Source organism: Erithacus rubecula (assembly GCF_903797595.1).
Source record: "Erithacus rubecula genome assembly, chromosome: 14".
NCBI lineage: Eukaryota > Metazoa > Chordata > Aves > Passeriformes > Muscicapidae > Erithacus > Erithacus rubecula.
The window spans coordinates 8,015,583-8,040,387 of NC_136666.1; the positions used below are offsets into that span (position 1 = coordinate 8,015,583).

Genomic DNA, 24,805 nt, shown 5'->3' on the forward strand with positions numbered 1-24,805 from the left:
ACTCTGAGGTCAAACCTCACCAGCTCCTCAGGGATGTTTTGGCTGCCTGTCCTTTTGACAGTCCAGAGCTCCAGGAGAGCCACTCTTGAAAAGCACACCAGGGACAGGCTGCCAGGATCTGGGCTTCAAGTGCCCCCCTCTTGCCAGCCCTCCCCACAGCAGTGTTCCCCCAGCTGGGCTCTGATATTTCAAATCCATGCATGGGATCAGGGATCAGGGCTTTCCTCTAGCCCTGCTTTCCCAGGAGAGCTCCTGGATTTGGCAGCACCTGCAGCCTGAAATGTGCTGTCACACTTTCTCCTACTGCTGATGCAGCTCCTCCCCAGCAAGATCGTGTCCTGTGCCCCAGCACTGAGCTCTGTTTTCACTCCTCCCTGCAGCCCCAAGTTGGCTGGCAGTGCTCCTGCAAGGCTCCTTGTCAGGACTGACTGAAGTCACTCACTGCCAGATGGGTCTGGTGGCCAAGGGGCTGCCAGATTAGCACACAGCCAAGACCTGTGCTGGGTGGAAGGCAAGGCAGCAGCTTCTGAAGGGCATCCATGCAGTATTTGCATTCCTTACCCTCTGTGTGGGCTCTGCTCCCAAGCATTTTTTTGGGACAGGGAAAATATCTATTGCAATGGGGAAGAAAAGAAAAAAAAAATCAGTCTCTTTGTCCTCAAAATGTAAATGAGATGGACTTGCAGTTTCATAATTGGAGACAAAGGGACATTAAAGAAATTTGAAAGGCAAGAGATTAAAATCATGCACAAGGAAATGCCTATTTGCACACTAACCTGTGGGCTCCTGGGAATAAAAGACAAGGTCTTTGCAGCACTAAAAAGCATGGATTGGATGTATTTGAGGGAAAGAAGGTCAGTTTCATCTGAGTTACTTTTTCTACAACATTTTTTTTCTACTGGGAGAAATAAGTTCTTAAAGACATGAGACAAATATCAAGACAACTTCATTCTGGTGTTGGCTGATCTGTAAGTATCCACCAAGAAATTTTCTTGGGTGTATTTGCTGGTGCCAGCTGTCAGAGAGGGCATCCCAAGGCAGATATTTCCCTGGGCTGTCAGTCCTGGGCAGCAGTACCAGGAAAGCTGTGGAATGTTTTTCCCTTCACCTGCTACCCTGGAACTATTGACACAGAAATGACACCAGAAGATAAAGTGATATCTCAGTAAATGGCTTCTGCTCCCCACGGGGAAGAGAGAATTACAGTCTATCACACCTGGAGTAAAGACAAAATAAATGCAAGACTTTTTCTAGAAGCAGGAATCCTGGATGATATATGGGAGAAGGCAGGAAGAAGTGGAGTGTGAGAGCAGGTGTCCTCCAGATGACAAGCCTGGGGGGATTAGCTGGCAAATTTCAAGGGGATAACAAATACTTCAAGGCAGATCATGTTAGTGCCTCTTCAGGGGAAAAAGGATAGAATATCCCAGGTGAAGAAAGTGGCAAGGAGGTGATGATCAGAAGTTATTTATCAAAGTGTAACCTCACACTTCCTTGTCAGGGAGCCAGGGAATAGCTGACAGAAGGCAGGGGGATATCAAGCCTTTCAACTATCCCAGACTGGATAGGCAACAAGCTGCTTTCTGATGGCACTTTAATGATGAATGTAAAGTCTGGTAGCTGCAAAATTTTTCTGATTGCACAGGAATAAGTAGCCACAGCACAGAAACCCACAGTACCAAGCCAGGCAGGAGGGGCAAGAGATGACCAGTCCCCCTCTTGCTTGCATGAGATCCCTGGCAGGGAAGTGATGGTTGGAAACCATCATGGACCCATGATTAACATATGAATTTTGGACATTTTATATAGAAAGTTTTTTTTTTTGAAACAGATTTTTTTTAGGTCTCTGTGTGACTGTCATCTCTATTTCCCTTTCTGGTAATGGGATTGAGTGCTTTCTACCTTCCAAGTGTGCCATGACATGCTTGGGAACAGAGGCAGATAATGTTCTATCTCTGCTGGACAAGGGCATTCAAAATGCTGTAGCTTGGTAAAACTGGGTGTTTGTGCTGCAGACAAGGTTGGTTTCCAGCCCTGTGGAGTTCTGCTTTGCCTGAGCACTGAATTCCCTCGACAGCTTTTCCAGCAAGGTGCAGATATAGGAATCCAGGTAATGAATATGGAATGAGGACAGTGCTGAGTCTCTACAGCCCCTGCACACATGAAAACCTCAAACAGATCTAGAGATGGGCACAGAGCTGGGAGATGAAGGCAAAAGGCCACATGTCACAGCCACATGGATGTGACACATGGATATTCCTTACTCACTGCTTCCCTTGGCCATATGCTGCTGTTCAGGGCTGCTCACGCCTTTGGATCCAGGTAAAGCCTTTTTTTCACACAATTAGAGAGCAATAAAAAGCCACACTATACCTCCAAACTAATCTGAGCCAGGTACAACAGCCTCCAGGTGGAGCATTTGGTACCTCCTGGTTTTTTAATTTTTTTTTTTTTTTATTTTTAGTAAAAACTTATCTCATAAAATTTGGTGTCTAAAAGGTCTGTCTGTCCTCTACAGAGTGTAGGTGACAGCTTTACCTGCTTCCTAAGTGTCCCCTGTCCAGCTGTCCTCATCTGGGCTCTCCTTCCAAGGTTCTGCAGGAGGTCTCTGTTCAACACCAGCTGCACAGAGCCTGATTTTAGTGTTCCAGAGTTTGATGCAGTGTTGAGAAGATTGCAGAGGTTTGCTGTCTACAAGCAGTATACCTAGGGAATTTACTGTGGGATGAGCAGGATTTTCTCTCGGAAATAACTCTCCCTAATTGTTTTGAAATCACTCTCCTCCCTTGCTGAAAACAAAGCAAATGTCTCTCCCTGAGGGCTCCCAATCTCTGAACGTGGCAAATTGTGGGGGAGCACCCCTGTGGTCAGAGCTGGGTGACAGCACAGTGGTGAAACTCACTGCAGTGGGCTGCAAACCAGGCAGGGCTTTGTGACCCCAGATTAATCCCTGGTATTTGCCCATGTAACCCCAAGGCTGCCTCAGTGCTGCTCCTACAAACCAGCAGCCCCTCCTGCTCTGCTCCTGCAGGACATCCAACCCCCAGCCAGACTAAGAGCCAGTCTGAGCTTGCAGAGCTCCTGGTACAGACAGAGAAGTTTTGCCTGACCTTTCTTTCTGCTTCTCCCATTTCTGGCACTTTGCAGGAGGGAAGCACTGCCTGTGGTCTCTGCAGCAAGGGGCTCCCCTGCAGCATGACTCCATGCAGAGAGCTGCCTTGCTCATGGACAGGGCTGATCTCTTCTGGCAGAGTGACCCTGGCTGCCAAGTGAAGGCAGAAATGCTGATCCTCCTGCCCAGCACCTCAGCACCTGCCCCAAGCACATCCCAGCTCCTCTCAGGCTCCTTTCCACCCTTCCCTGACAGATCACCTGCTGTGCTGCCACAGGTGACTGAGGCTCTGCTGACTTTCCCTGCTCAAACATGGCCAAATTCTCCAGCTTTCCTGCCTTCCCTGGCTCCTTTCTAGCTCAGTCATCCTATGGGATTTGTTTTTTTAACACATTCCATATACATTTTAGGATCTTACCAGCCACACTGGCTCATCTGCTGGTCACCCCTGAGCTCTGGGATGCTGATGAGCAGTGTCTATGTTCAAAGGGTTTAAAAACCACCCATGCTTTGCTGCGGGAGACCATGTGAAGAGAAAGCTGGAGAACACAAATCAGCCCCCTGAGCTGTTTGACTCTGAGAAGGGTAAGATCAGAGGATATTTAATTAGGTTCCTAATTACAGCAGGTATTCACTGTCATAAAATCACCTTTGTTGGGATCCTAGAGCAATGTGAGCTGGAGATTTCAGAGATATGCATTGCATAGATACACACGATTATTCCTTTTGGCTTGATCCCAAGAAAAGTGAGCTGCACTATCAGTGACTGAATACTTAACTCTAATGTGTCATTTATTCTTTCCATGACAAAAACAATGTAAAGAAATAACACATGGGCACAGATGGGTTCAAGTACCATCAAGACCCACTGTATTTAAATCCTAAAGTAAAATCAAAATAATAAAAAAATAGGATCACTCTTGGAAAACCCACATGTTACCTGAAGAAAAGCCACCTTATCTCTCTTTTCTGCATCCCTTCTAAAAATACAGCCCTGCTGAGATGAGCAGACATTGTTTCTTCCAAATTATTCTAAAAGCCCAGAAAATGGGGAATCTACTAGAAATGTGGGGAATAATTTTGATGGTTTAAAAAATCAATCTGTTTTCTGCTCCCTGCTTGCTTGTTTCATCAGGCTGATATAGCAGGAAAAAGCATCAAAAATATGTTTTCTATGAAAAATGGGGTGCTAATAATGCTTTTTCTTTACATAAGTAGTATTCTTCTTGAAAATTTGGCTGGTTTTCCCTGATTCAAAGTTCTGCAGTGGGTTCAATAATTTTTCAGTGTAAATGGACAAAGGGAAACATTTGCTTCTCAAACATTTCTAATTTGTCCAGAACAGATCCCTTTTCTTTTGGAAATACAATTTTTGGTTGAACATTCTTTGACCAGAGGGAAGAAACATGTTCTTCCAAGAGAGATGGGGAGTTTCTCTTTTCCATGAACCCATTGGCTTCACTGGGCAGCATAAAGGGCCTCTGCAGCTGGACCCAGCTCTGTTGGGACATTTGCTGCAGATGCAAAAGCCTCAAACTCAAACTGATGCTGAAGTTTAGGCAAAGCTCCCTGACAGCAACATTTCTGGGGCTGAAGGACAGCACATTGAGGGGATAGACAGAAACTTCACAGCAGGGCTGCTGAAAATCAAACTGCTGGCAATAACCTGTAATTGTGAATCTGCACTGACTGTACTGCTGACACAGAAATTTTAAGAGACCTTGCTTTTACTCTTCTGTGAATTAAAGATGGAAAAGGCACCACGGGGTGGCAGGAGGGGGTCAGTGCTGCTGTTGGCTTCCAGCTTGCACAGGGTGTGAGGAGCAGCTTGTTCTCTACATCTACAGTGGCAGGTAGATTAAACATCAGCTGGTACCTGGCTGCTGAAAAGAGCATCCAAATGCCACCCAGCATTAAGGGGATAAGGCCAAGGCTGCCAGGAGATGTTAAATCCAGGGAACTTCATCTGTCTGTGTGTGTCTCTTGAGTCATTGCTGCTTTTGCAGTGGAGGAGCCCTTCACTGCAGGCAGAGCAAAGTGCTGCAAGCCTCAGGGAGGGCTGAGGTTGATGAAATATAGATGGGAGCCTGGCAGGCTCCTCGGGTTGGGTAAATACATGCACAGTAATTGACTCCATCTTCAAGCAAGAAAGGCTCTGCATAAGGATGCAGAACAGGCTGGTTTATAAAGTGTGATATGCACACATTGATTTGACTCAGCAACCACTGAGGAAAAATGAAAGACAACCCCTCCTCTGTGATGAGTAACTGAGTAGTAGCTAACAGGTAACTCCATTTTCAAAATTTCTCCCCTTTTGCTCCACCTATTTTCCATCACCCACTCAGAAGATGCTATCTCTGAGGTCTGATGCAGCATGGGGACAATACCCCAATCCAAACCACTTACAGCCTCCATAACTCCCAAAGAAAACATCTGCCTTCCTGGAACTGGCAGGAAATGGAGCTGCTGGTGCACAGATCATGCCATGGCCACAGGCCAAGGGCAGTGTTACTGTGATAATGAACATTTGGTAACAGCTCTTCTCAAGCTGCAAGGACAGGAATTCTCACTGGGATGCCCTGAGCTAATGGCTGCTCCCTGTGCAATCACTAAAGGCTTTGATTGAGGCTCCTGCCTGTCCTTTCTATGTCAGCTGGATCCTGGGAGATCTCTGCCTTTATGTATTTTAACCACACATGACTGCTCAGAACAAACCATTCCTTTGCAACCACAATAAATGAATTATTTCTAGGCACTTCTCAGGAGCCTCTCATGCTTAATTGTATCTCCCTCACTTGGAGCAAGCAAATTTCCCTTCCTAGTGAGAAGATGAAACCTGGTTGACCATTCCTGTCAAGGGCAAGGCAGAAGTCCAGACATGAGCAAGCAGGGTCAGATGGATGAAATTAAGCCATGTAGTAAGATTTTTAAACTGAAATCTCATGTAGATTGAACCTCATGATGGGATTTCACAGTGAAAACAGCAAAAGCATTTCCTGCTCAAACATTTCAAAACAGATATTGAAAATTATTTTTCCTAACAGCAGGGATGAAATTCACCCCAAACCCACTCAGCTCCAAGCTGCATCTGTGGACAAATTAGTAATGCCTAGTATCCTATATCTGCCCACTAATTAACTCAGCAGCTGCTGCCAGAGTTAATCAGGGAAGCAGCTCCATTATCCCCAGTATCCCACAGGGCAGGGATGCACCAGCTGCCACCTCCCACCTGCTGGAAGGCAGGGCAAGGAGCTGCTGCTTCTGCTGCTGTGGGAAGGGCACTGAAGCCCCTGCCAGCTCCCAGGGGGAAAGTGGGTGTTTGTGGGTGTCCATGGTTGTTTGTGGATATCTGTGGATGCCTCTGGGTGGATCTCCCCAAGCCCTGTACCACCATCCTGCAGCCAAAGAGCTTTTCCCATCCAGGGGAGATCCTTGCACAGAGAGTTCCTCCCACACACTTCACACTGATAGAAAAGAGGGATTAAAGGAAGAAACTGGACAAGAGCTACTCTTATTAATTGGAGAAAGAGGTTGTCTCCTATAATTCAGGTGCCACAGACTCTGATGGAGCCCTGAGCCCCCATCCCACAGCCCTGTGGGGCTGCTGCCTTCCCCAAGCATCTCAGGGGGAAAATCCTCCCATTCAGGAGGATGTACAGGAGATCAGGACCCTGGGGAGGTTCTGTTCTGAGCTGACCTATTTACCTGGGGGATCTAATTCCAGTCTGTTTCCCCTTTGAGGGAAAAGCTGGGTAGCACAGATGTAACAAACTTCATTTGCTTCCTTACTTCTGTGCATTTCTGCCGAGCCACGTGGGCTCAGATGCTGTAAGCCTGCCAAAATCATGGTATTATTTGAGAGCACACATGAGGGAAAAAACCCTCAACAACAGTTAATTAAATAATTACAACGAGGTCCTGCATTTTTCAGTAGACTGTTGGGAGATGGAAATTCTGGATGGTTTTTTAATCAAACTGCTTCTCTAAATCTAGTAGGAATTAAAAACCGTTTCAGAATTTGATTTTTAAATGTCAAAAGAAATATTTTCTTTTGGAAATCTTCCAGATGGAATAGTTCACAATGCAAAAACTTTTCTTATAACTATGAAAAAATAATTGAAATTGAAGAGCTACTTTAGATGCTCTGAAAGAAAGAAAAAGATGCCAAAATGATAGCAAATTATTTTCACCATGAACACACATCCCATTTTAACAGCAGCCTTGATTTTTAATTTGATTTCAATTATGTTATGGACCACAACCTTAGGGCTATAGATTAATCCAGATTTGCTCAGTTCACAATCCATCCATCAGCCCTGCTGTGACTATGTTCTTCTAATCAAATGCAATTAACAACTGTCATGCAACACTAAAAAACCACTTATGAACTGCTTAATGACTCCCATAAACTGAACAGACTCATGTAATTTTTGAAATCAAGTTTCAATTAGGTCCAAAGAATAATGAAAATGTAGATTCTGCTGTGGACATATCACCTCACTCTGAGCAAGGAAGATAAATATGATCTCTTTTTTCCTTACCATTGAGGAAAAAAAATATCTGCTAAATGCCTTATTTTATGTAGCAAACGTTGGCAGGTTCACTCAGGCTGTGAGTAAGCAAAGCTTTGCTTTCATCTCTGCTCACAGGCATTTCTACAGACTTCTCTCCCATAGGATTCAACCATCAAACTCTAGAAATATTTAATAAAATTATGATAAAATTTGGCTTAATTTATAGATAAAACAACCAGACACCAATACTCAGGGATGATGATGTATTAAAATAAATGCAGTCCAATGCAAGGACTAAATTCCCCTTGCAGGAAGGATGAAAATCCTGTCTCTCCTTCCTCTGTCTGAAGTTCTACATGACCCAGAGGGACCAGCAGCTCTTTACCCACCCTGTCCTGCTCCTCCAGGCTGGATGGCCTCCCTGCCTGCTGGGTGGCCTGGTGCTTTCAGGACAGATTATCCTGCATCTCTGCAGATTACAGCAGCATTTTAATCAAGTTGATATCTTTTCTCTGTTTATGCTTACACTAATGAGATCAGAGTCATTTTTCCAAAGTTTTCCTCTGATCACAGGGCAGATTTGCATGCTTGTTTTGGACACTCAGACAATGAAGGGAGCTTTCTTTTCCTGCTCAAATGTGTCTTTTCTGACAGCATGAAGTGACTAAATGTTTCAGGCCAAGTTGTGCTGCTGTGACAGTCACAGCCCACAGATCAACCCTCTCAATTTCTCACATTTTGGCCCCTACCTCTAATCCCAGCTCTCCTCCTTCCTCTGCCTTTATCCTATAACTCATCTCAAATCCTTTCCCCTCCCCTCTCTCTGCCTGCACCTCCATCCATCACTGTCTCTCCCTGGGTTTGGGGGTTTGTGGGAGCTGTGAACACACAGACCTCAGGTGCTGGCTCCCATCACAACCAGCCTGTGAGCACCTGCAGCAGCCTCTGAATGCCACAAGGTCTCTGACAGCTCAGCCTGATCCCATGTGCAATCCCCATCTCCCTGAGCACTCCCACACCTTGCCTCTGAGAATGAGGAACCCAAACCCATGTCCTGATGGTTCCTTTTCTTTGAAACCCACAAAGCTGTTTCGGGTTGTTTGTGTGATATGGCCAGATGTATTCAAACAGAGACTAATTTCACCAGCATAAACTTGTCCTCACATAACTTCATTTTCCTCCAGACAGAAGCTTTTCAAGCAACAGCAACAAAACCCTTTCAATATTTAATCAGCTGCGTGGCCTGGAACAGCAGGGACCAGCAGCAGCTGCCTGGCACAGAGCAGGAGAGGGGGGATGAGGGCTCTCATCCTCACCAAGCCTCTCTCCATCCTCACAACTTGCCTTCTCTACAAATTTGCTCTGGAGAAAGCCAAATGGGAGCCCTGTTTCAGCCTTTTGCTTTAGCTGTGACAGCTTTCAAACAGCATGGCTTTGAAGCACCTTATTTTTCATTCCTCCCTTCCAAATTCCCTGATGCTTCCCAGGTGTAAATCTTACTTCCTTTCCTACTGATGGCTGGGAAATTGCTGTGCTCAGAGCCCTGTACTGTGAGTCAGCAGGACTTGAGCTCTCTCCCATTTCTTTCTGGTTTTAAAGCAGGGAGGGTGTAAGCTTTGGCTACAGACAAGGCTTTGCAGAATTTACAGGGTGGGGGCAAAATTGGGCTATTCCTAATCTTTCCTCATTCCCTTAGTGCCTGTCCTGTGTGTGTCAGGGGGATTACAGGAGTTGAAAGGCCATCATCTGTCATGGGTTGGCTCTGCAGCATTCAGCACAGACTCTGTTGGGAGCTACTGTGCTTAAGGAGGGCAGCTTGGAAATGAATCCTTAAGGAAAGACCCCAAAGTGACCCACTTCAGTCATTGACTTTCCAAAATCACACCAAAGGCTTTCTGGTCAGAAATGGTCTGTGAATGTTTCCTACCAGAGCCCCTGATTTCTGCAACATCCCCAGAACCCAGCAAAGCTCTGGTTTGTCCCTCCCCTGCTGCTGGGCAGGTGGGCTGGAGGTGTCTGTGCTGCCCAGCACCCCCAGGCACTAATCCAGGCACATCCAAGCACAGGCAGCATCTCTGATGCTTTCAGTGTCTTAGTTCCTAAGAACAAAGGATGCTCTGTCACTAGAACTATAAAATAGATACAAATAACCAACCCTAAACACCCTTACCTAAAGGAGGAAGAAAAAAAGCCACCAAAAGCATATCCAATTAGTGATAAATAATAAGTACAAGATTAATTAAAATTACTCTGTTCCCATCCTCTGGCTCTGAGAATGCAAAAGGCATTCCCCATCTTCCCAAGGGTGTCCCAACGTCAGAACATCACCACAGCCCCCCGAGGGCAGTGACTGGCAGTGGTGACAGCAGGGTTTGTCATGCATGTGCTGGCCCCACTGGAGAAGGGCTCCCTGCTTCTCTCATGCTGGTCACAGCCTCCCTTGGCTCACCAGGAAGGCTCAGCCTGCACACTGTAATTTTGGGTCTGAATTGCAAGTGAACACTCCTCATCTTCTCCTCAATGCCAGGAAGTCTGACTTTTTCAGCAGCAGCTACACATCAGGAGAAGAAACCACTGGGATTTTTCAATCTGGGTCTGTATATAAATCATTTAACACCTCATTTACACATGCTTATAATTAATGCACACTAGATTGCTGCAATGAAACAGTCCTAATAAAACATCTGGGATGCACTGGGCTGCAAGTGCATGGGTTTAGGGGTAGAGAAGGACTAATGAACCCTTCCAAGAAATGGCTGATCCCACTGGCTCCCACTCTCACTTTCAGTGGAAGCAGATGAGAGGAATTTGGGTCAGATTTGCTCCTTTGTAGTGCACTGAAAGCACTGAGAACCAGTTGCCATTTTGTAAAAAGCCCATATCCCTGGCCCCAAGCCACAAATTACCTCCTCTTCTACTTTCCATCTATTAGGACTTTGTGTACAGAGCAGAATTATCATTTTTTGTTTCATTGCATTATGAGGGGCCATATCTCTCATAGTGGCCCATCTATCTCTTATTCTGGTACAAGTCCAGAGAAATTTTACTTATTTTACTGGATTTAAAGCCCTGAGAGGAACATCAGGATCCACCCACCCAAGACAGTTTGCAAATCTAAAAGAACTTTTATCAGTAGGAGTGCCCAGGGCAACACACCCTCTGTGCCAAGTACAGCTGGAGAAGAAATTTTGTGCTTCCATTCTTGTCCTTCAAACTCTCAATCATCCCCTTGGAGGCATCAAATCTAATCTGCCTCTAACGTGATTCCCCAGATGTGCTACTCCCCCAGGGAGTGTGACTCAGGAGCTGCAGAACAAGGAGCAGCTGGCCTTGATGGAGGAGCATCACTACTTGAAGGACTGCAGCATAAATGATGATCCTCAAAGAAGCCACCTCCACCTCCTCTGTGGGGTCTTCTCTGAGTGTCAAGGCACAGAGGAGACACCAGGAGAGTCCTGCCTGCCTGAGAAGGGCTGGGATATAAGTTCAGGAGGTCAGGAATCTGTAAGCTGCAATAATTACAGCAGTTAATCTGCAGCAGCCTGGCCACCTGCCACAAAGGGCAAGAGAAGTGTCCCTCTGAGGAGGCAGGAGGAATGTGGTGGGAGCAATCCCCAAGACACTACTTGTGTCCTGGCAGAGGAGCTGTCTTCAGCTCACTGCAGAGCAGGAGGGGTGGGAAGCCTGTCATGTGCACAAACAGATTGGCTCCCAGAGCACTTTCCCCAGGGTCAAAAATATCCTGCAGGGATCTATTCACCCTCTCACATTTTACAGAGCACCCCACAGGGATTATCTCCAGGCCAGGAGTGGGAAAGTCTCTGCAGTGCTGCTCAGAGGACCATGCCTCTTATCCCCAGCCTGGAGGGTGGGAGGCCAAGGAGGGAGCTGCTGTGCTGGGAACCAGGGCTTGAACAAATCCATCCATCACCCAGGCAGGAGCTGCTGAATTCCAGCTTCCTGAAAGCTCATCTTCTGCAAGAGCTGCTGTGAAGCACAGCAAAACACTGAGTGTGGCTGGAAACACTGAGTCAGTGAGAACTGAGCCCTCACAGTCCTGCAGCATCTCCTGGAGGAGCCTGCCCAGCACCAGACCTGACAGTCCTCATGCCAAGAGGCATCTTGGAGCTGTACCTGTCAATTTGATGTCACCTGGCTCTTGGATTTGAGAAGGGAAGTCAGCAGCCTGCTGTCTGTCTCCTCCACATCAGGACTTTGCAGATCTCAGTCACATCCATCTCTATCTGTAGATATCTCCAGGTTTGACACATGAAGGTGAGTAGAAAACATCTCTGAAAACACACAGCCCCTTCAGCTTTAATGAGGGAGATTAGAATACTTGCAATGCTCTCACATTTCAACCACCTCCAAGCAAGAGAAGCTGTAATTTCTTCTCCCTCCCTGGCATTAGGGCAGTCAAGAACATGCCCAGGTGAGCTATGTCACCTTAGATACTGGAGACTCTCTGACATCTATTTGTAAAGATTTCCTGGGACAGTACTAGAAAAAGAGAAGAATTGTCCTCAAAGTGTCCTGAGCTTCCCAACTCCCTTCCTCTGACTAAAGTCTCATTCATAAGAGGCTCTTCCCTCAGTTTTAACCCAGCTCCTCTTTCAGATTCAGCACAGCCAAGGCAATCTGCCAGGTCACCTCAGTCAATCCCACCTTCCTTCTCCCCCCAGAGCAGCGAGTTTCCTCTGCCATAACCCTGATCACCAAGTGGTGACTGCACAGGAAGAGCAAACAGCCTGAGCAGATGGGGTGTGCAGGAGGAAACCTCCTTTTGAAACTCAAATAGCTGGTGGTAATTCAGCAGATGTGGTAAGAAAAATCTGGAGAGACAAGCATGAGGTGACAGGATTCCAATTTCAATCAAATAATGTGGAAGTTTCTCTGGCAAGGAAAGGTTTCATCTTCCATCTTCTTGATTGCCTTGTCTTGAAGAGATGATGACAAGTGCCCTCACAGGAATGATCTGGAGTATTCTTCATTTAAGATCCCATATGTCTCCCTGCCCTCAACAAATGGATTTTTTTTTCACAAGGGAAATCCATCCTTTGTAACCCAAATGTCCATAGGAAAAGACTAAAATTCAATTAAAGTCATAACATTCATTAATTCTGTAGCACATTCAATTCTGCTGCTATCCAGAGACAAAGGTTTTAAGATCAGCCTTTCACTTCCCCATTATCAAATTGGGATGGCTCAGGAAATTTGTGACATTATAAACATCTCTATATCCAGCATATTGTAATATTCATTTGGCCCTAGAATTTCATCTTGGCAGAAGCACCAAAGTTATCACAGATGGGTATGAGGTTTTTCTCTTTATAAATATTACAGAGCCATTAATTAAACAGGGGAAATTAACTGTGCCAGGCAGCACTGCAGAGGGACAGGAAAGCACAGTCACCATTGGCCAGCATCTCAGACTGGATGTGGGACAAGTGCACACAGCATCAAACTGACAGCAGAGATACTCTGGCATCAACATTACTGCAGGTTTTAGAAGATAATTCAACAAGAAAAAAAATTTATGGACATTTCTGGTGCCCAAAAGCAATATCCCAAGAAACGTGGAATGAAGGATTTTCAACCTTTTGAAATAAGCCATGGTGTTTTGGTGAAAGGACACAAAAGCTGTCCTCTCTAAGATGATTTCCTCACATTACCAACCCCCAAAGACATGAAATTGGGCAATTCCTGCACTTGCACTCTCTCATTCTTGCCCCGTGCTGGGATTTAGTCACACAAAGTCCCTTCAAATTCCCTGTGTTCTCTTCATCACATTTACCACACAGATTTTGCCAAAAGGTCCCCCTGAAACATGCTAGAAACAAAATTCCAAGTCAAAACCTGCTGCTGAAGAGAGGAGGATCTTTTTCTTTAGATTTAGTATAACTGGTGTTTGAAATATCTAGGTTTCTCTAAAATAATCACAAACCCCAAAGTGCCCTACTCTGTGTCACAGTATCTAACATCAAAGAGTGGGAAATGTGTGAGTTTTTAGCAAGTGGAGGTTTCTGCATGAATACGTCATGAGAGGAGTATTTTTATAAACAAGTCATCTCTGAAATGTTCTCCAGAACTAGTTTTGATTCTGCTTGTCATGAATAAATCTAGAAAAAAAAAATTATATCCCCAAACCAAATTCTGCACCAATTTTTGGATGAAACACAGGTCTGTCAAGAAGGTAATATATTTGAACCTGTTAGAAAAATTGCCAAAGCTCCCCTACTACATTTCTCCCTTGTTTTTTGTTATGTACAGACCTTTGCAGATTCAATACAGCCAGATTGCAAAGGCTGCTCTTAGGTTTATTATTCCCTGATCCTCTTTAAACAAGAGCCCTAAATTCACCCCTGGTATAAGAGCTCTGCTGTCACTCAGCTGAGATGCAGGACACCTATTTTGAGAATCCTGTGAGACACTGACTTGCAAACCTCTCATTTGGAGTAATCCCATGTCCAGGACATCAGACAGCTCATGGTCCCAACACTGTCTGGTGAGACCCTCTTCCTTCCAAACATCTTTATCTGCATCTCTTTTTACAGCAGCTACTGGCAGAACCTAGGGGACTGGTTTCAGTGAAAAATGCAATTAGACTTTAGGAAGGAGAGTTTATCAGCTAGGAAAGTTGGGAGGCTTCATGCATCAGCTCAGGGGCAGGAATTTATGAATGAATTCCCACAACTCCTGCAGTAACAAGCACTAGGCAGAAAAAGCAGCATTCAGGTAGGAGCTCACATAGGACTACATGGAAAATATCAGACCAAGCTGGAAATCACAAAGGAAAAAAGATAAAGGGCGATTGATCTGTTTGTGAGTGAGAGCTGGTCCGACTGCCCAGGACACACATCGATCTGCTCGATCCCCAGCCTCTCACTTAACAGTAATTAAATTGCTTTGATGAGCACTGACCCCCAGAAAAGCTTCACGAACCAAATGAGCTTCACTGTCTTTTTTTCCCCCTGCCTCTTTTTCAGCTCCCTCCTTTTGCTTTTCTACCCCGTTAAGCCCTATTACTTTTACATCTGGACTGATTGCCCAGAAAGGCACCAAAGAGAAAAGCATCATTGCTTACCAGAACTAGGAAATCTCTCATCACAGCCGCTCACCAGCCATTCCCCCTCTTCCCAGCCCGTGGAGCTGCTCCTGAGAGGGTTGCCCCTTTCTGCTAGGATGTCACAAGGCGGAGATTAGAAGTAAATGCTCTGCAAGCCAAGCCGATCATCCCGCAGCGAGCACAGCCAGGTACTGAAGCAGAGCTATGGAAAAGTCCATCAGGCAGCAGAAAACACCATCACACGCACACACCCCCAGGCACGGAGCAATGGGAGTGCAGGGAGGCTGGAGGCAGCAGGGAGAGCAGATGGGAGGGGGTGGCTTGGGGAAACCAGGCAGCGGGAGATGCTAGCATGACAGATGTGTTGACTATAAGTTAAACAGGAAATTGAGGATGTTCAACGCAGGGAGGAAAGGCATTAGCTCACATTAAAGGCAAAGACTTTCCATGCTCTTTCCCTTCTTCGCTTTCTCTCTTCCAGCCAGGCTTTCTCCAATGATTTCTCTCTCTCTGCCTTCACAGGGAGAAACAAGCCATGACTCTGCCTGTGTGTCTGGGCAAGACAGAAGCTGCAGGGACAGCCACAGAATTCCTCATCCTAGCAGTGACTTGAGAGACTGTTATTTTATTCACTCTTCAACTCAGACTCCCCTGACATCATTTAAACAGCATCCTCTAGATGATATGAGTAAAAGCAGGAGTGTTGAACAGCAAAACAAGGCTTTCAATTTGTCCCAGTTCTGGGCAGGGGAAAACACAGGGTCAAAATCCTGATTTAGCTTATGTAGGATAAGCAGCAGAGAGTAGAATAAATTGATTTAAATGCAGGAGACATAAAGTGTCTTGGTGCACTCAATTCCCCCATGAATAAACCTGATTTTTCCACAGTCCAGACAAGGCTGGCCAGGCTGAGTCTGGGGGATAAGAGCTTTGCTGTGAGGGTCCACAGGTCCAGGGGGATGTAACTCCAGGGCAAGGTGGCTACAGGTCTAGGCAGCAGTAAAATGTGAAGAGATTTGGGGAAATCAAAGCCCTGCATTGATTTCTTAGTTACAGCCTGGAAGACTGAGTGAAGGAAGGCAAACCAAACTGGTTTAGAGCTAGACCCCAGCTTCCAGAGATTAGGGGAGGAAGAGAGTGGTCCCACCAGAAACCCATGGACAGAAAATCAGCTAGGACACAGGGACTCTGTTCCTGTTTCATGAGCTGGTCCTCCCTGCTGGCATTTTCCACTGCCTTTGGCACAAGGAGGAAGAGCCCCCTCGTCATCCTTGCAGAGCTGGGTGTCAGCCACAGCCCAGCATGCACATTGAGCCTTTCTCAATCATCTCCCCACCAAAGCTTTGACACATAGAGGGTCAAGAATATCTCTTCTGTGGCATGAATGGTGAGATTAGTGTCAGGACTTCTTTCTTTCTAGCAGCTGTGCATTAGGTAAAGAACAGAAATCTGCTATGGGCATTTGCTCCATAATGGAGTGAAATACTCAGGTTTTGGTGCAATCTAGCCTGCCTCCCTGCTTGCATCCCATTCTTCCCCACCCCCTCACAGTCCCTGAGCTGTGCTGTTGGCCTCCCTTCAACATTTTAATGGAGTACTGACAGTGATCCTTTTGCACTGCAAACAGATGAACCTGACTTGCATCCCCAGAATCACATTTGCAGAGCCAGCCCAAGCAGGTGGGTTTGCAGCATCTCCTCGCATGGATCAGCTGCAGTTCCAAAAGCATCCCTGTTTCTGCTTAGAGGAACAGCTTGGAAAAGTCTAGCAAGGATATTACACTTTGGAAAACGGCTGCCTCGGGACTCTTGTCCCTCCTCCTACCTGCTGCCACACTCCTCGTCTCTGCAATTATTTATAAAGCTCCGTATTCTTTCCTAATTGGGATGGTCCCTTGCACGTCACTCCTGTGTCACTCTGCGTCTGGGCCCCTGGTGACCTCTTGGAGTGCTTGGCAAGGCTGGCAGCAGCCAAATGAGTCATCAGCAACCTGCTGGCTTCACCCTCCCTCCAACCATTGCCCCCCTGGCTCCCAACCTGCCTGGCTGCAGCCAGGGAGGCCTGGGGGAGTTTAAAGCTGTCTAATCCCCTGGATAATTCATGAAAAGAGGATTACCCATTCTGTGCAGAGCCCTTAACCTAAATATAATGCAGCCTTCCCCTTGCATTGCAGCTCCTGTGGCATGGAGGCATTTTCTCTGCACTGCTTCCCCATCCCATCTCAGGGGTTAACCCTGCTCTTGCTCAAATCTGGGACAAGCTGGTTCCAACCCATGGAGCTACAGTGCAATAAAAACCAGGATTTGTAAAGCAGAGGTGAGACTGTGTTCTGTGAACACCAGCAGGATCCCTGCAGAATCATCCCCAGCAGCACATTCTCTCCCCAATAAATGGCAAACTCCTTGGTGGGGAGTGTCAGGGAATATACTTTCTTACTGTATATTTGGAAACCAGTGTCACGGTGCCATCAGAGCCTGACAGGAATGCATCAGGAGGGCAGAGGGAAGTGCTACACTTGGACAATCCCATGGGAATTACAGCAGCCTGCCCAGGACCTGGGCTCTGCTGCTCACCCTGGGCCCTGGGTCAGCAGGAGCTGGGTTATCCCTGCTGCCAGAGGGTACAGCCAGAGATGGTGGAAAGGGAATAGTTAACATGCTATTCTTCCTGCTTGCATTCAGAGATGGAGGGATAAACTGGGGAGCTGCAGGAGAGATTCCTGATGGATTCAGCAGCTTCCTGGGAGACCACAGCAAGCTTCATCTCTCTCATTTTCTCTCTCCCTATTTTCCTGAGCGTGTCTCCTCACCCTCACTCCTCACTCTCATTTTCTTCCTCTCCTCTTCCCCAGATAGTGAAATGAGGTCTGACACAGTCACCACAGGCTCCCCTTTCCTACAATGCCTTTTTTTTTTTTTTTTGCAGTTAAAGTCCTTATGGGACTTTAGTCACCGTAACATTAAAGTATTCATTAACACAGGAGTAATTCCATAATCTCTTCAGAAGAGAACAATTTCAGAGGTTCAGCTCATGATCTGGAAAATCAATTTGCCAGCTTGACGGTGCAGGAAGAGGATTTTCAAGGCTTGGCTTCCCCAGCAGAACTGTTATCAGCCCTGGGACTTGGTGGCCAGGAAGAGGCCACCCACAACAGCTCTGGGGGAGGTGGCAGGACCCAGGAGCTGTCATTTGGCCCAGGCAAGGAAGGAACTGTGGCAGTTTGAGGATGAGCCTCAAAACCAGCCCTGTCTCACCAGGTTTTGCCCAGCTGTGTGCTGTACAGGTAGGACAGCATCACCACAGGTCATAGGAAATTTTCCTGCCTTTTTCATCTCTCATACTTCATTTCACCAAAGCAGTGCTTGCAGAGCATGAAAGGGATGCATCTTAAGCATCCTGCCTTTTCCCTGCAGTTACAGGCTAAACTAAACTCTTGCACCTCCTGTACCAAGCACCAGCCCATGTGCTCTTCCTCTCCTCATGGAATTTTTCACACTTTGACCATGTTGACAGAAGCTGGGGCCCACACCCTGCCTGCAGGCACACAGCCAGACTGGCAGAAATCCTCTGCAGGTGCAAGGCTGACTTTAGGGAAGCATCCAGCTCTGTTCTTGCAGGTTGGGAGCTGCCTCAGAACCTGAGTGGGCTTCCACCTCCAGCTCAGCTCCTTCAATCAGAAGTTGTCAGGTACCAAAGACTTCCATTTAAAGATGTTCCAGAACATAAATAGGTGCAAAAAGCTGTTTCATGGGACAGACCTCTCAGAATCTGGCATGCTGAAGTAGAGGCTGTCTCCTGTCAGCTGCTTTCTGGGTCTGGCTTTGCTGCTCCCAAAGGGTTCCCCAGCACCCACATTAAACAACTGCAAAGTTGTGTTAGGAAAGCCTAAGGTGTCCTTGCAGATCTCATCTCCAGCTGAGTTCATCTAACAGTGGTGGACATGTTTTTCACAGCAGGGCCATAAGGAGAAGAAGCAGCAGGAGTTAATTAGGATCTCTTGGTACTCTTGAGACCCAGGGCCCCAGTGTAGATGCTGCTACCTGTGGTAGCTCTCTTACAATGAAGGGAGATGTTACCTGCCTGTCTGATGGGAGGAGTCTTTTCTATTGTGATGAAGAATCAGAAGAAGCCATGGATGCTGCCTTTTCTCCCACTTCTTCCTCCAGGTGGTCCTGTAGAGTCAGACCCTAGACATCCCACTGCATGAAGTGTTAGGGTCCCATGTCATTTAGGGCAGAAGCACTAAGGTGTATTCCCAAATGAGCAGCAGACATTGGGCTCAGTGCCTGGGATGAGCAGTGCAGCATTGTTGTATATTCAGTATTTGGCTAAGTACCCCAGAGAATTAACCCTTTTCCTCTCCCTTCCCCCAAGTGATAACACCAGGGACACAGAGGAGACATGAAACAGCATTTTTCATGCCATGTCAGACACATTACTTTCTCTCAGCCTACCAGAAGCTTCTCCTCTGACTCCTCATGGCAGGAGTCCCCTCTAAGCTCTAGTGGGTGCTTGCAAGTGTCCAGCCTGAACACAGTCAGGGATCCTCCTTGGCACACATGGAGGAGCATGCTCCTCCCCTGAACATTATCACCATCAGGCTATTACTCTTTTCCTTTTTTTCTCAACATGAGGTCATCCCTGACAAGTAATATCCTTGCAGGACCACTTTTTACCCATTATTTTTAATGGGATCTTGGTGTCATGGATCATATTGCCGCAATTTGACACGTAATAAAATTTTCCCTTGAACAACACTTGTCCTCCAAAAGAAAAACAATCCCTGCAGAGATGTGTGCCCAGGTGTGTCACAGGATGTGCTGTGGGCATGCACACATGCACGGGAACCTACACAGCACCTGCACCCTGCCACAGCCACCGTCCAGAGAGCCAGCCCTGCCAGCTCCCAGCTCCCTGCTTTCTCCCTGTGGCTTCATTTAACCCTCACTAAGAGAGGAGGCGAGCTGCAGTTTTCATCTGTGGCTGCAGCTGGGCTCCCGTGGAGAGGATGGAGAGGGGAGGAGCGGCAGCGGGTGCCGGACAGGGCTGGTGCCACCGCACAGGCACCGCACAGAGCGCAGCCCTGGGCTGGCCCCGCCACCGCCCCAGCCCCGCACAGCTCCTGCGGGCACCACAGCCCTGTCCCCAGCAAACAGCTCCTTCTCCCTGCCAGCCCGCCCCGGCCGGAGCACGCTCCAGGAGCACTCTGCTCCAAACTGCTCCAGCCCAAGTTACAACTCCACAGCGCGGCAGCTGCGGGCTCCGAGCCGAGAGAGCGAGGGCAGCACACCGGGGCTGCTTCCGATGGCTCACAGTGCCCAGACCCTTCAATGCCACTGCCCAGACCCACTCCCCCAGCTCCCACCGACCCACCCAACTCACCGCCCGCTCCGCGCCCTTGCGCATCTTCTTCTTCAGCCGCATCTTTTGTTTTAGTTTCTCCTCCCCGCCCCGCCCGAGCCCCCCGGGCTGCCAGCTGTCCCCGCGTTCCGCGGGGCGCAGGGAGCGCTGTCTCTTACCTGGGTGTCCCCGGGGCGCTGCGGGCGCTGCGGCGCAGCGCGGCTCTGCGCTCGCATCTCCTCTAGCACTGATGCAGTCCTGCCAGGAGCCGCATGCCAATGATGCGGCCCCGGGGATCCCAGCCCGGGAAGCCCAGCGCTGGGAGGGAGCCCAGCGTGTCCTACCTGCTTCCCTGCCGCCCCCAGCCCGGCTGCGGAGCGAGCGGAGACAGCCCAGGAGCAGCGCAGAGAGCGAGAAGCTGCACAGCAGGCAGGGAGAGAGGCAATGCTTGTGTAATTTCATCACGGTAATAAAATCCAACCCAGAGTCTAAGTGTTGCAGCTCTCTAGCAGAGTTCTTCATTACATGAGGGTTTTTTATCTTTTTTTTTTTTTATTTTTTATTTTTTTTTTTTTTCTTTTGTAATTGCTGACATACAGGAATGTTTCTAGCTGGAAGCAGAGGGGAATCCCAGCATGACTGGGCATCCTTTATCTCTCCACTTCATATATTAGACCACTGCTACATTTGACATCCCTCTCCCCAGGATGGCTAGGGAAGAGGCAGGTTTCAGACAAAATCCTGGGAAAAGCCTGTTCTGTTTAAAATTCCCTTATGTTTATAATTTACGAGTTCACTGCCAAAAGAGTAGCAGGAAATATCCTACTGTCCATGCAATTTGGTGCTGGAAAGAGACCATGTGGACACAGAGTATGGAACAGTCTGCCTTGGAAATCCATCCCCATCGTTCTGTGTTATTAGAAGAGATAAGCAGTAACATGAGGAGGTGTCTTACTGAGGAATAAAGCATGCAGCTCCTAAGAAAGCCTTCCCAGTGCACATGGGAGGCAACACCCCTCCATGCAGAGGTGCCCAAATTACTCCAGATAATGAGAGCAATATTTTCGCTGACAGATTTTCATTGCTGCTTCTGCTGACCTAAAACTAAAGAGCAGCATGGATCCACAGGCTTTTCAGAAACTAAACAAGGGAAGATTTACAGGACAGCATGAATTCCTCGTACTTGAGCAAAGAAGTGGAAGGGAAACTCCAGCCACCCACCCTGCCTCTGTCAGCAAGTGATATCTCGAAAGCCACTTTCCCACTCTGTGCCTCAGTTTCCCCACCTGTGAGCCAGCACAGGCACTACTGGCCCCTCCAGGCTTTATAAGCACTAGAGATTGTCACTCCTTTGGCTGTTCCCAGGGTTCTTCCAGACACATACTGCACCTTTTGTCCCTGGCCTGTTTGTTGCTGCACACCCCCAGCTCACCTGATCTGGTGTGCTTGCACTAATTGACAGCATTCCAAATTGGGTCTGTAAATTCTCTGTTTATCCAATGGCTTGCTGATACAGTTCCTGTGACTGCACTGGTGGCATCACTGCCATTCGGAAAACACAGTAGGTGATTAATTCAGATCTTTTTTGTTTAACACCCACTCACAAAAATTGGAACTCGAATCTGAGGTTCAGCTTTATTCTCTCTTGCACAATACATTAGCTTAATTGCATTTTGTGTTTGGTACAGTGCACTGATCACTTTGATGTGGGAGCACTCCAGAAGTCAAATTATTACCAGAACTCCTGCACATTACAGGCCAAGTATCAAGGTCTTGGCAAAACTAAAAAGACCCAGTCTATAACTGTGCCACTGAGCACTGCTTGCTTGCCTGTCGCTGCTTTTCTCAGTCCTCCAGCTCATTAATAGTCCAAATTCCTCTAATCACTAGCTCTGTTTGCAGGTGCCAGATCCATGTGTGGGTCATGCTCAGGAAGCACAGCACCCCTCATGCTGTGTTCTGGAAAGGACTTGGGGCAGTCCCAGCTCCATCCCAGCAGCTGTTGGAAGGAGGCTGCTCTGCCTAGTGTCACCTTCCACCTGCAGGAGGGTTGGAAGAGAGAAAAGACATGGCAGGCTGGCCAAATGAGCACCCCAGTGTTCCTCCCTGCTGGGCTTGTCTCCATTCCCAAAAAAGTCCCTGCATCTTCTTATTATTTCCCATGCAGCAGAGATCTAATGTAGGTAAACTTGCATTAAACCTCACTGCAGAATGAACAGAGAGGGAGGCAATAAATCTGGGAGGAGTTCTTTGCCAATGCATTGTGATTATCAGAGTTTCTAATTGCCTCTGCACCCTCCTGTGCTCTCTCTGTTAATCACTGCTGCCCGTATCCAGGTACCTCAGCCAGACAGGGACATTTTCCGTGGTGCCATATGGTGCCAGCAGGGAACCTCATGGGCTGCCTGACATCCAAGGCAGCAGGATGGGGATGCCTAACATCTTTCTGTTCAAAAGAGCACATTAATGAAATCTGCAGCAATCCGACTGTCTCAGAGCTGCAAGGAGCAAATGGAAAACAGAGCAGAACTGCTATGAATAAATACCTGGCATGGAGATGGATACAATTATATAAGCTCTTATGTCCCAGGGAAATAGGAGACTATAAAGGCTGATCATGAAGGTGTACTTACCAATACAACTACACAGGCAAAGAGAGCTTGACCTAACCCCATAAGCTTGACCTAACCCCATGAACTCACTGAGCACAGTGGAAAGCTCACAGGTCTACTGTGAAGCAGGGTGGGATAAGAGATCTGGCCAATCCATGTGAATGGAGCAGAGCCCCACAGTCAAAATCAAGCCATTTTCCACTTTTATTCCACCTCAGCAGTTTGTCTTTTGCCTCCTTGCATGACCCAGACACCAGGGACCCTTTCACTAAGGTACAGAGCTGGGCAAAGCAGGGTACCCTCCTTCAGCAGTGCTCAGATGCTGTGGGGAAGATGTACAAAGCAAAACAAGAAATCAAGTGGTGAAGGAGCAGCCTCTGGGATGGCTCACAGGCTTTGGAGTGAAAGGAAAGTAATTAGAGGGAAAGCACAACTCTAAAAATACACAAACAATGCATATTTGATGGCTCTGTCAGAGCCATGGCTTCCATGTCTGGGCACTTGCTGTGAGAGGCACTTGGTACCACAGGGTGCTGTGTGAGCAGGGGAGGGGCAGCTCAGGGCTTCCAGGGTGGTTTTCAGGGCTCTCTCCACACACAGACACCCACATATCACTCACACAGACACCCCCATATCACTCACACAGACAGAGTGTCCCTCTGTCCTGCCTGAGCCCTGCCACACAGTCTGCATGAGCAGCTCCAGCTGACCTGTCCTTGGAGGTGTCCCTGTCCTTACAGGAGGCAGGAGAAGCCAGCTTTAAGGCCTGTCAGGGGTTAAACAAGCCGATGTGGTCAGGATTTGAGGCTGAGGACTGCAGGGTGGCAGCAGGAGGAGCTGAGCATTGCCAGCTCTCCAAGGTGTGTGGTGACAGCAGGCTGGTGGCTGCTGCTCCCCACTGGTGACAGCTGTCCAGCCAGAAACAGCCTCACCTCCCCCTCCCTCCACCACTTCTGCTAATGAAATTTGCTTACAAAAGCCAGAATCTGGCTTAATAAAAGGGAAAGTCACAGGCAATATTTGATTGCACCTTCAATTACTCCTGATAAGCAGGATTAGTAATGCAGATAACAAATACAATGAGCTATACAGGCATTATGTCTAATTATTGGTATTGCTGCCTGATCACTGGCAAATATAGATAAAATGCATATGGAATCAATCTGGGTATCAATAAAACAGCTGTCAGCCCTCTGTGCTGTGGGTTTGCTGTGAAGGGATTATGTTGCCAAGACCTGAAAACAGGAGGAGAGAGCAAGAGCCATGCCATGCCACATTGCCCCCTGCCACAAAGGGACATGGCTACTGCCTGGGCTGGGGGAAAGGCCAGCTTGAAGAGGGGAGAAAAGGGTTTTACACTGACTTCACTGCAATGTGGAATCCTGCAGAAGCCAGGGTTGGGGTCTGTGGAAGGTTTCCATGCCCAGCTCAGATGGGGTGTGTGGATACACACACTGCATGGTCCCTGCTGCTCAGTGCTGCTCAGGAGGGGCTGCAACTCCTGCAGCTTCAGCCTTGCCACCCATATCACCAATGTGCTGCATAAAAGGAGAGATGGATTACTGAATGCAGGAGAAATGGGGGAAAACACCTCAGTGCATTTCATATTTGCCCCCAAAATTCTGAGCTTTTCTGACTAAGGCTCTGTTTCCACAAAGCATAATAATGTTTTTTCCTTTAAATTAGCCTGTTAACTTCTGCTTGACAGGAGCTCTTAATGATCAAGGCAACCAAAAGGGCTGCACAGCTCCTGGAAGACCAGGAAATCCCAGCATCAACTGAATGCTGGCCCCTTGCCTTCTCAGAAGTGGCTCATGAGTGTACAGGCTGCAAAACACCATTTACATTTGTGCCCTCCAAGCCAAAGGGGCTCCTGAGCTCTCTAAAACCCACATGACACCACTGATGCTGAGATTTCAGGGCAAAAGTGCAGTCACTGTGGTGATATCAATTTACCTGAGCTGGAAAGCTGAGCTGGGGAGGCTGTACCACACTAGAAAAATAGGAAATTAACATAGTGGCAAACACTTTGCTGAAAACGATTTGTGGCATAAAAGCTTCAGTTTTCCAAAGAGCCACTGCTCTTAAAAGGTGCCACTGAGGCTGTGAAGGCCGGGGGATGTGATATCAGCTGCCATCCATCAGCAGCAGCATGGCCTGG

General features: G+C 47.6%; 1 protein-coding gene across 2 annotated transcripts in view; it reads right to left on the reverse strand.

Moving 5' to 3' along the window:
- The window catches only part of SV2B (synaptic vesicle glycoprotein 2B), a 63,976-nt gene extending 43,572 nt beyond the window's left edge, over nt 1-20,404 (reverse strand). Inside the window, exon 1 of one of the 2 annotated variants that reach the window (XM_079318167.1) lies at nt 20,212-20,404. The gene's annotated coding sequence lies outside the window, so the exon portion shown is untranslated. Of the gene's footprint in view, nt 1-14,710; nt 15,050-20,211 lie in introns of those variants that run through there. The other variant, XM_079318168.1, reaches the window with a different exon arrangement.
- Nucleotides 20,405-24,805: the final 4,401 nt, after the last annotated feature.